This window comes from Bos indicus x Bos taurus, chromosome 22, assembly GCF_003369695.1.
Source record: "Bos indicus x Bos taurus breed Angus x Brahman F1 hybrid chromosome 22, Bos_hybrid_MaternalHap_v2.0, whole genome shotgun sequence".
NCBI lineage: Eukaryota > Metazoa > Chordata > Mammalia > Artiodactyla > Bovidae > Bos > Bos indicus x Bos taurus.
In genome coordinates this window covers 13,956,943-13,969,489 of record NC_040097.1, presented here as the reverse complement: position 1 = coordinate 13,969,489, position 12,547 = coordinate 13,956,943, and the positions used below count along the sequence as shown (strand labels likewise).

The 12,547-nt window shown below is 41.6% G+C and overlaps 1 long non-coding RNA gene across 3 annotated transcripts in view; it reads left to right on the top strand.

The window, feature by feature from the left end:
• The first annotated feature begins 378 nt into the window (after nucleotides 1–378).
• LOC113880744 overlaps nucleotides 379–12,547 on the top strand; it is a 45,211-nt gene continuing 33,042 nt past the window's right edge. For all 3 annotated transcript variants that reach the window (XR_003507815.1, XR_003507813.1, XR_003507814.1), the window contains exons 1-2: nucleotides 379–1,166; nucleotides 12,255–12,453. This is a non-coding gene — a long non-coding RNA (uncharacterized LOC113880744). The remainder of the gene's footprint in view (nucleotides 1,167–12,254; nucleotides 12,454–12,547) is intronic.

Genomic DNA, 12,547 nt, shown 5'->3' with positions numbered 1-12,547 from the left:
CTCCTTCAGAATGGACTGGTTGGATCTCCTTGCAGTCCAAGGGACTCTAAAGAGTCTTCTCCAATACCACAGTTCAAAAGCATCAATTCTTCGGCGCTCAGCCTTCTTCACAGTGCAGCTCTCACATCCATACATGACCACAGGAAAAACCATATTCAAATCCCAAAGAAAGGCAATGCCAAAGAATGCTCAAACTACCACACAATTGCACTCATCTCACACGCTAGTAAAGTAATGCTCAAAATTCTCCAAGCCAGGCTTCAGCAATATGTGAACCGTGAACTTCCTGATGTTCAAGCTGGTTTTAGAAAAGGCAGAGGAACCAGAGATCAAATTGCCAACATCTGCTGGATCATAGAAAAAGCAAGAGTTCCAGAAAAACATCTATTTCTGCTTTATTGACTGTGCCAAAGCTTTTGACTGTGTGGATCACAATAAACTGTGGAAACACTTCCTACTCTCTCTCAAAAAACAATGTTTAAACTATCTGATATTGATAAGAATTGGAGCTCAAAGTGTCATAAATTTGAAGTCCTGTTGGTTTCAACTATCATCTTCAAACTCTATCATCCTTTCCAGAAACACAAAAATTAATGCCAGCTGTCTAGTCCCATACTCTGATTTAACAGAAGAGGCCCAGAAAGGTTTAGCCAAGTATTCAAAGACACACAGCCACTTAAAGGAGGGTCTCCAGACCAAAGCAGAGGGTTTGTGCAGCTACATCAGGACAAGGGACCAAGAAAGGCTTCAGCTATGCCAAGTGCAGCCCCAGGCATCAGGTCCTACTTGTCATTTTCGCCCAAAAGCCTATATTTCCACACCCAACTCTCCTTGAAGCTTTGAATCTAGCCAATAAACATTTCATTGACAGACTTCAGACTCTGTTTAAGGAGAGTTTAAGCAGAAGTGGAACATGATGAAATATGAGAGGTGCAAGTTTTAGAAATGCTCACCCAATCCTGGTCTAAGGAATGGATTCCAGAGGAGACCCAAAAGCAGCTGTTCTCAGAGCCAGAGAGGGCCTATTGAATGGTTGGGACTTTCTCTATTTGTCACAGTGACTTGGAATCCTACTGGCACTTCTTGGATGGGAACAGGACAGTCCCATACAAGGAGGAATTATTCCGTGTCCCATTGGACTCTCAAAGGACCCACTGGACATTCAGGTAGGACAAAAATTTGCTTATAATCACCTGATTCTAGAACTTATTTATTTTATATGTAAATATAAAGGAGTTTTTACATGGTTTTAAAAAACAGTGAATTTTCCAGGAATGCAACTGTAGTATAAATAAAAAGAACATTGTCTTCTATTTTGTTCAGAATCTTAGCAAGAGGGCTTTGGTTAATTGTTTGTTTGTGTTTTACCATTTTGGAAAAGCACTTCTCCAACTGTAGCTGTGCTCAGGGTCCCAGGTCACCAGTAGAGCCCCTCTATGTCAGTCTACACTTGGGGTGTGGAATTCCTAACCAGCCTGCATATAGGGGCAAGTCCATGAGCACTCATAGTGAAATGCTTTTTATTTTATTATAAATACTTTTATTTTATTATAAATACTTTTATTTTATTTATCTCTGATATTACAAGATGAAGCATCATATAGATTTTTTAAAATAATTTTATGTATTTCTGATTCTGCTGGGTGTTCATTGCTGTGAGCTGGCTTTCTGTAGTTGCAGCTGGTGGGGGCCCCTCTCTAGTTGCAGTGCACAGGCTTCTCATTGCAGTGGCTCCTCTTGTTGCAGAGCATGAGCGCTAGGGCACGCAGGCTTCAGCTGTTGCAGCCATGGGCTCTAGAACACAGGCTCAGTAGCTGTGGTGGATGGGCTTAGTTGCCCCACAGCACATGGGATCTTCCCCAATCGGGGATCAAACCTGTGTCCCCTGCATTGGCAGGTGTGCTCAACTACTGGACCACCAGGGAAAACCAATTTTTTTGTTTTAATTCTGACCTTGAGTAGGTTATATTGTCTCAGAATTTCATATCAGAATGGTAAAAGGGGGTGAAGATCTACTACTCTATATTAGAAACACCAGTGAAAGGCTATGATGTTGCTGGTCAGGATACAAAATGGTTCACCTTGAAGAAGCAAAATGACAAATGCTTTAACCTTTGACCCAGCAGTCCCTCTTCTGGAAACTTGTCTTACAATTGCTAAATGATGTTCATATGAAGTTATTCATCACCACATTATCTCTAAAAGCAGAAGTCTGGAACCAACCCAACTGGCTATCAGTACATATTTGGTTAAAGAAACTGTGCACCCACACAGTGGAATATTATGCAGTTTTAAAAATGAGAAAGCTTTCTACATGTAAATGTGAAAAGATCTTGAGTATATTAAATTCTTTATAAAAAGCAAGGAAAAAAGAAAAAGCAAGGTACATAACAACATGTATGACATTGCCTTTCTGTAAGAAAGAGGGAAAATAAGAATACATATTTTTATTTGCTTAAGAAAACAATGGAAGACACACAAGAAACTACCATTAGTTACTCCCTGTTGGAAATTAGGGACAGAGTAGATGGGGACAAGATTCAGAGTGGCATTTCACATGCTTATCACTTTAAACCATTTTGATTTTTGAGTCTTGTGGATGTATTACTTATTCAAAGCAGTAAGAAGACAAATGTTAATAGCTCTTAAAACAGTTTAGACACTGGGGCCAGGGCTGGAGTGGAGCAAGTCATTGTTGGGATGGAATGTGAGAGACACTTAGAGTCCGTGATGCCCTCCAGAGGTGGTTCTCAAACCCTCAGAGATTGCGATTCAGTAGGTTCAAGTTGGGTCAGTAGGTAGAGGAGGATCTTTGTTTCTAATAAGCCCTTCAGAGGATTCTGACGCTGATGCTGGTGGCCATGGACCACCACTGGCAAGCATGCAGTTTCTTTTACAAGAAATGTGTAGAGCCTGGTGGCGTTATGGACTTCGGGTTCAAACAAACCTATGTTCAAGTCGTGACTCACCCTCACATAAGCAGTGAGAATTGGGCAAGTTACCCAACCTCTCTGAGCCACGATTTCTCAACCACAAAAGATGGATAACGATAGCACCAGAGAGCAGACCTCACACAGACATAAAGATGCAGCGGGACAATGCAGCTAAGAATTCAACAAATGTTCATTACTGCTTCCACTCTGCACATACAGCAAGGTTTCCACACCTGGGCTATTTTCCTGGCTTACCAAAAAAGTGTGCCTTACTCTTAACTCAGAGTGCCAAAGCTTCCTGCTTCACCATCACCATGCACACATATACACTCACACAGAACCCACCTCTCCATTGCCACCACACTGCCCAGCCCACCCTGCTCTGCCCATCCTCCATAAAGACGTTGCTTCCCTGCACCCCTCTCAAATACACTCCTTCTTCCCATGGTAGCCAGAGCCATCTTTTCAAAAACAAAAATCAAACCATAGTCATTCCCCTGCTCAAAATCCTCCAGTGGTTTCTGTTTTTAATTAAAATGCAGGTTGCTTGCCAAGGCTCGCACGGTCCTGACAGCTGCCCTCCTCTCTCAGTCCCACTTTCATCTCTCTCCCCATTGCTCACTGGGCTCTAGCCCGTCTCCTTGGGGTGACTTTCCGTCTTGGGCCTTTGCATATGCTGTGACCTCTGCCTGGATGAGCTTCCCTTCTGGCTCAGCTGGTAAAGAATCCGCCTGCAATGTGGGAGACCTGGGTTCAGTTCCTAGGTTGGGAAGATCCCCTGGAGAAGGGAAAGGCTACCCACTCCAGTATGCTGGTCTGGAGAATTCCATGGATGGACTGTATAGTCCATGGGGTCGCAAAGAGTTGGACACGACTGAGCAACTTTCACTGCTTGGATGACAGTTTCTCACTGTATTCAGGTCTCTGCTTAAATGTCACTTTTCTGGGGAAAATTTTCCCTGATTCCCCCACCCCTATAAAGGAGAAACACACAGAGAGACACACCCATCCACACACACGTCCCCATCCACACACACTCGTACACCTCTGTGCTCTTACCTTGCTTCAGTTTTCTTCCTAGCGTTTATTACTAATGATGGAGTGATTTATTTGTTTACACAGTGTCTGCCCCATGGGATGGGACATGCCCATCTTTATCATTAATATTATAATGATGTCAGCAAGGACTTTGATGTCATGAGGGCTCAATATACATCAACTAAATGACGAGAACCTGTGTCAGCTTGAAATTCCTTTCTCCCTGTTTCCTTCTTCCTCAAGCTCTTTCATCCACCTCACCCAAGACAGAGCCTTTGAAAAAACGCAAGGTTTGCTAAGGAGAGCATCACGGAAACTGTTTCTCTGGGGAGAAGTGCTCAGTCACATCTCTGTGGGAGGATACTGGTTGGAGGAAGAAAATAGAGACAGGAAGACAACTCGAAAGTTTAAAAACACTATGAGAATGCCTTCCTGAATGGTGTTTTTTAAGCTATTAGAGGAAAGAAATGTACTTGTCATCTTCAAAATTCTATTTACTGTACACTGGTGACATTATTTCCAGCTTCACAATGGTGTTCAGGGTGTAGACATGTCCCAAGGAGAACACCGTGAGCCAGAAGCATTCCACTCTTAGAAGATATATTCTGAAAATGCCTGAAATGCAGTCCTTGAAAAAGATAGCCCCGAAGACAGTGTCGGGTTCACTGTGCCAAACCTCCTTGCATAGAGCAAGCATTAAGGCAGCTTCTGGTGAATCCCACCAAACTAGATGACCCTTTAAAACATTTCTAACCCTTCCCCTGAATTGAAAAGAACTCTTGGATTCCCAACATAGAAGGCAATGGGTGTGTATGTGGGTACTTTGTGATAAACATCTCCTCTCTAAGATCTGTCCCCAACTCTGAGAAGGTTGTCCTTGGCCAATGGCAAGGACTATCCCAGAGGAAGGACCTGGAAGGACCAGCTGGCCATTGAGCAGCTTCCCCAAACCTGGCGAGGTTCTGGCCCACACACGTTAGAAGCGGCTGTTCCCCTCCTACTCGGGTGGGGACTGAGTTTCCCTCTTCAGTAAGTCTAAGTTTCTTTTCTAAGTCTGTGGGCCTGTTTTTGTTTGTACAGTAGTTCATCTGTATCAGTTTTTTGATCCCATCTATAAGTGATATCAAGGACATTTGTTTTTCTCTGTCTGACTTACTGGACATAGTGTGATCATCTCCTAGTCCATTCATGTTTGCTACAAATGGCATGATTTTATTCTGTTTTCTGGCTGAGTGATAGTGCATTGAGTATATGCAGCACATTTCTTTCTTCATTTATTTGTCGATGGAAATTTTGGTTGTTTCCATCCCTTGGCCATTGTAAAGAGTGCTGCAACAACCCTTGGAGTGTGTATGTCTCTTTGAAGGATCATTTTCTCTGGGTATATGCCCAGGAATAGGATTCTCAGCCCCTGTGGTAGCTGTATTTTTCATTTTTTAAGAAACTTCCATACTGTTCTCTATGGTGTCTATTGCCAATTTACATTCCCCCCAACAGCATAGTAGGGTTCCTCCAGCCCTCCTCTGCCCATCCTCAACCCCAAGCCCTGGCATGCTGGGAACCTCAACTTGTTGTTCAGGAAAGCAGGGCAAATGTTTATTTAAATGATTCCGTGTTTTGTTTTTTTTTTCAGTTGAAGTATAGTTGATTTGCAATGCTCTGTTATCCCACAACATTTTATTGAATAAGTGATTCTCTATGTGTATGTGTGTGTTCATGTATATATTATAAATATATACAAATTATATACTTGTATTGAGACATTCTGCACATATATACATATATATACATTATGACCATATATATACATATGTATATGTATGTATATACATACTGGCACATGTATGTGTATATGTGCAGAATATCTCGATATGAATGTATGACTGTGTGAGTGGGTGGGTGTGCAAGCCTGTGTATGTGAGTCTGTGAGTGCCTGCATGTGGAAGTGATTGTGTATGCAAGTGTATAGACGTGATGCTTTGTGTGTGTGTGTGAGTGTGACTGTGCATATGTGTGCGTGTGAGTGCAGCACTCATCACATCACAGTTATCTGGTCTGCAAAAGAATCTATCCTAAGGCAAAGCAGATCTGGCGCTCAGTTAAGGGGATTCCTTAAACCAGCTCTGACTTGGTCCTTGGCGAACAGTGGCCTCACACCCACACTCACACACTCAGTGACACAGCTTCTCGGCAACTATTCTCCAGGCAGAAGAATGCTTGTGTGCAATGAAGAGCCCTTAAATGAACAGCTGCAACATATGCCAAGCCTACTATTCTGGTTTTGTTTTACATTTAAAACATCAAGCCAAGTGGAGAAAGAGCAGAAAGTGTTCACACATAGCACACCTTCTAATTATCTGAATCTAAAGTTGCCTATTTTCGGAGAGGGCAGTGCTGCCTTCTGGGGGTTAGAGACGTAGGACAAGGTCCTTCCAGGATTGAATTCATTTCTTTGTGAATATCTTAAAAACAAGGTTTCTAAGTGTCCATCAAAGAGAACTGGTTAACTTAATCACAGTTCATCACATAATGGAATTTCATAAAGCCATTAAAAAGGGTAAAATCTGACTTCCATGTACTGCCATGCCCACATGGCAAGTGGCGCATAACAAGTGAAAGTGTCAAGTGGAAAAAACCAACAGGTTGTAGAACAACATGTGCAGTATAAACCCATTTCTGGTTTTTAAAAATATGTGGCTGTAAGGTATAGGTGTAAGTACGTGTGCATGCTAAGTCACTTCAGTCGCATCCTACTCTGCAACCCCATGGACTATAGCGTGTCAGGCTCCTCTGTCTATGGGGATTCTCCAGGCAAGAATACTGGAGTGGGTTGCCACGCCCTCCTCCAGGGGATCTTCCCAACCCAGGGATGGAACCCGAGTCTCTTGGGGCTCCTGTATTGCAGGTGGAGTCTTTACTGCTAAGCCATCAGGGAAGCCCCCTAGGTGTAAGTGTAGGTATAAGTGTACCTTCTCAGTGTGTACGCATGGAACAAACTGGAGAGTCATATGCTACACTAGCAACGCTGGTTCCCTCTAGAAGACAGGATTGGGAAGTTGAACGGAAACATTCCGCTTTCTACTTTCAGCACTTTGGTGCAGTTTGAATCCCTACAGAAAGCCTGAGAGCAGAAGTATGAGTAAGGAGAGTGTAGAAAGTGAGGGAGTATGTCTGGAAGTATTAGCATAGGCAGCATCCGAGCAACACAGATGTTCCAAAAAGATGATATGCATGTCATCACCTTTCTTTTTTTCAGCTGGGTCTTCATGGCAGCACACAGGATCTTTTTTTAGTTGTGGCTTGAGAACCCTTAGTTGCTGCATGTGGGATCTAGTTCCCTGATTAGGGGTCAAATGCCAGCCTCTTGCATTGGCAGCATGAAGTCTTAGCCCACTGGACCACCAGGGAAGTCTCACCCCATTGTTCAAAATCATGATGTGGTAGGAAAGGAAGATCCATCAGTGCTAATGAATGAGCGTCTGGTGGGGGCAGGTGGGGAGGGAGGTCACTCCTCAGAGCTGGAACAGATATCAAATCAGGAGGAACTGATACATGTTTTCTGAGTTGAGAAAATGACCACATTGGCAGGACCAGATGGCAGTGTGGCCAGAGAGTGGCCCCCAATGCTCTTACAGCGAGTTCATTTGTGGCTTTCCCCTCATTCAGTTGTTTTCACTGATGACAATGGTTTTTAAAAATGTTGAATTGCAGTTGTGTAAATATCTCTCACATGTTAAAACATTTATTTTCATGACTGTGTTTGGGAGATAAAAGGTATATAAACTCTGAGTGCTGCTGCTGCTGCTAAGTCGCTTCAGTCGTGTCCAACTCTGTACGACCCCATAGACGGCAGCCCGCCAGGCTCCCCCGTCCCTGGGATTCTGCAGGCAAGAACATTGGAGTGGGTTGTCATTTCCTTCTCCAATGCATGAAAGTGAAAAGTGAAAGTGAAGTCACTCAGTCATGCCTGACTCTTAGGAACCCCATGGACTGCAGCCCACCAGGCTCCTCCGTCCATGGGATTTTCCAGGCAAGAGTACTAGAGTGGGTTGCCACTGCCTTCTCCCATAAACTATTAGTATCAGTAATTAAAAAGTAAACGGTTTTCTGCTATGTTACATATTAAACATATTATTTAAAATTTTGCATGAAATAATCAGGTTTCAAATATAGTAAACTCTCTGCTTGAAGCCAATTTTTGGATGATCCACCCTCAGTTTCTCATCCCAGGTCAGCTTCCCCCAGTGCCAGTCAGTAAGCTCTCACAGTATTCAATAAGGTACACTTTGGAAAATAAACTAACTTTTAAATAGGATAAAAGTCATTTAGGTTCATATTGTGTGTGGGCTCAGTCATGTCCTATTCTTTGTGACCCCGTGGACTGAAGCCCGCCAAGCTTCTCTGTCCATGGAATTCTCCTGGCAAGAGTAATGGAGTGGGTTGCCATTTCCTTCTCCAAGATTCATATTGGGTTGACCAAGATAGTCCATGGAGTCACAAACAGTCAGACACAACAGAGTGACTTTCACTTTGGGGCTACCCTTGTGGCTCGGCTGGTAAAGAACCTGCCTGCAATGCAGGAGACCTGGGTTCAATCCCTGGGTTGGGCAGATCCCCTAAAGAAGCGAAAGGCTACCCACTCCAGTATTCTGGCCTGAAGAACTCCATGGACTGTTATAGTCCATGGAGTCGCAGAGAGTCGGACATGACTGAGCGACTTTCACTCACTGGGTTGGCCAAAATGTTTATTTTATTTTTTTTTCGTAACCCAAATGAACTTTTTGGCCAAGTCAATACTCGGTCTGTTTAAACACACATACATTCCAAAGGCAAATGTAAGTGTGGATGAGAGTAGCCGCTGTCTTAAGCACTCTTTGTCAATGGTTCTCTGCTCTCTCACTCTCACCATGCACTAGAGTTGGTAGGAAGCACTGAACATAACTTCCTGTTGAGAATGGAGGACTCTGCATCCTCGGCTCATTTAGGGAGTGTAGGTGGAGGTGGTTTAGTCGCTAAGTCATGTCTGACGCTTTGCAGTCCCATGGACTGTAGCCTGCCAGGCTCCTCTGTCTGTGACATTTCCCTGGCAAGAATACTGGAGTTGGTTGGTATTTCCTTCTTCAGGGGAATCTTCTCGACCCAGGGATCAAACCAGTGTCTCCTGCGTCTCCTGCTTGGCAGGCAGATTCTTTACCACTGGGCCAACTGGAAAGCCCCTAGAGAGTATAGAGGTCCCTTCGTTGGATGACTGTTTCGTTCAATCATGATTTTGCATCTACGTATTTCCAGTTGCATGGACTGGTGAGGAGTGGGTACCTCATCAGGTAATAGCCTAAATAGTCAAATACTCTAAGTGGTCAAATAAACATGGTCAGTTTTTCTGTAGTAGATTTTTACAAATCATATATTTAATGTTTGAAGTTAAGGAGCATGAGACCTAATCTCCAATGAACTTGAATAATTAACATTAATTTGACAACATTGAACATTTTCCCCCTCAACTGAAATGAAATATATGTATATGTAAAATGAATTCACTTTGCTGTACTGCTGAAACTAACATAATATTGTAAATCAACTATACTCCAATAAAAATTTAAAAAGCAGTACATTCATATACTGGAATGCTACTCAGCACTAAAAATGAATTACTAATATATGCAACAGACAACATGAATGGACCTCAAAAGCATTATGCTTGAATAATATACAAAACAGTGTACACTATAATGATTCCAAAATATGGAAAAAATAAAACTAATCTATCAGAAAATGCTTGCCCAGCCATGAGGCATTGGGTAATTGTCTAGAAAGGGCACAAAGACACTTTCTGGGATAATGCAGATGATCCACATTTTTGTGTTGAGTGGTGTTTGCATAGGTGAATACTGTTGCTAAAACTCATAAAACCGAGTGCTTAAAACCTATGCATTTTATTGTGTGTAAAGTATGCCTCTATTTTTTTTAAAATATATATAGTTATTAGATGTTTCTGTGCAATATTGTTGCCCAGCAATGCTACTGTTATTATCAAGAGATGCTGATGGACTATGTTGCATTGTTCATAACTGCCTTTTTGTATTATAACTATTTGTAACTTTATGAAATCTTCATAAATATGATCAACTGCAATAATAAAGTTATGAAACACTTAAAAATGACAACTGGTGGAGGGAAGTATTTCCAACTCATCTCTCAGATAAAGGGCTAATCACCAAATATATATGGGCTTCCCCGATGGCTCAGCAGTAAAGAATCTACCTGCAGTGCAGGAGACCCAGGAGACGAGGTTTTGATCCCTGGGCCGGAAAGATACCCTGGAGAAGGAAATGGCAATCCACTCCAGTATTCTTGCCTGGAAAATCCCACGAACAGAGGAGCCTGGAAGGCTAAACAGTCCATGGGGTCACAAAGAGTTGGACATGACTGAGTGACTGAGCACTCATGTATATGAGATTCCTTAAAAACTTATTTTAAAAATACCGTAAGCTACTAAAGTAAAGATGACTTTTTTTTTTCCACAGAGTGAAGTGCTTTAGAGTAGAATCCACACTTGGATGAAGCCACTTTTCTTGTTTCTGGTTTTATTTCCCCGTCTAATGGTGGTTTGGGAGAAAGGGAGGGAAAGAGTGAGAAAGAGATCAGCAAGAGAGCAGGAAGGATGGGAGGGAAGAAGCAGATAGGTACATACCCATGCTCAGAAAATGAACTAGATAGAAGTATATCAACATGTTAATAACAGGCAGTGAAGCTGTGGGAGATTTTTCTCTTCTTATGGATTATCTGTGTTTTTTACAATGACTATATATTACTTTCTGTACGTTTATAGGAAATGTTATCATGCAAATGAGAACTATTTCTGCTGAACCTATTATACTTACAAGTACTTTAAATAATTTCCATGGAACTCAATTTATGAGTTGCAATTTTTTTTTCCTTCAACAGGCAAAGCTTTTATTATTCATTTATCCCCACCCACCCACAGAATATGGGTGAATTAAGAGAGCTTCATGAACTTTTACTTATAAATGCTGCATAATTTTATATTCCAACAGCAGAGAATATATTTTAAAGCTAATTTAAATCTACCTGACTTATATTTGGAGTTTTCTTCTATAGTTTCCATCAGAGATGGTGCCCATATTGGTTTCTTAAAATAGATGTAGGAAAGGAATCTGCTGACAAGTTATTTGTCCTTCAAAAAAGCCTTTGTATTATATTTCAAACATGCATTAAAAAATAGAGAATTATTTAGTGAACCTTATGTAACCATAACCTAGATTGAACAAATATCTTTGCTTCATCATTTTAAAAATAAATTAGTAATCGTGACATTTCATCCCTAAATTCTTTAGCAAGCACTTCTAAAAAATAGACATCTTAACTCAGATGGTAAAGAATCTGCCTGCAATGCAGGAGACCTGAGTTTGATCCCTGGATCAGGAAGATCCCTTGGAGAAGGGAATGGCTACCGACTCCAGTATTCTTGCCTGGAGAATTCCATAGACATAGGAGCCTGGTGGGCTCAAAGAGTTGGACACCACTGAGCAACTAATACTTTCACTTTCACAAAACCACAAAACCATTTTCACATGTAACAAAATTATCTATAATTTCTTAATATCATCTGATATTTAGACCATATTCAAATTTCCCCTATTGATTCCCAAAATGTACTTTTGCAGTTATTTGTTGAACTTAGGGATCCACCCAAGGTCCAACTAACCATTTCTTTTCTAAAATCTGGTCTTTAAATCCAGAACAGTTTCCATCATCACTATTTTTCTTTTTAATTTTTTTAAAGGTATTTTTTGATGTGGATCATTTCTTAAGTTTTTATTGAATTTGTCACAGTATCGCGTGTTTTATGTTCTGGTGCTTTGGCTGTGAGGCATGTGGGATCCCAGCTCCCTGACCAGGGACTGAACTCTCACCCCCTGCATTGGAAGGCTCAGTCTTAACCACTGGACCACCAGGGAAGTCCCTCTTTTTAATTTTTAAAATAATGTTATTGCTTAAAGAAACTTGAGCTATTCCATAAAGTGACAGTTTAAAGAATGATTTGAGAAAACCACCAAAGAACTCACTGCAAAAAGTGTCATCTCTAAACACAATGCCAGATTCATAGTTTAACATCTAAATTTTGCAAATCTTGATCTGGGACATCAAGAACATAATGCATTTGGTGAGGAGGGAAGTGGGGAGAGGAAAGATTGTGTTTAAACCAGCATACAAGTTGACTGATATAGATCTTATTTTTTGTTATTAAAACCTTGATTTTAGGAAGAAAGCTACGTTGCCTTTGGAACCTCTAAAGTCGGGAGAGACATTCCAATTTCCCTTCTGGCCTGGAGGAACACAAGCTTAATGTAGCTTGCAGGAAGCCTGATTTCAGCTAGCTTTAACACCCCCAGAAGGAGTTCAAATGTGAAAGAACAGCACTTTCCCTTTTAGGAGGCCCATCTTATCACAGACAACAGGGGTAAGAGAAAACATTTTAAGCTAATGATGTTTACAGCTAACTAGATTTGGTTGAAGCAATCCAGTGGACACCAGTCTGCAATTTCTTACAAGGT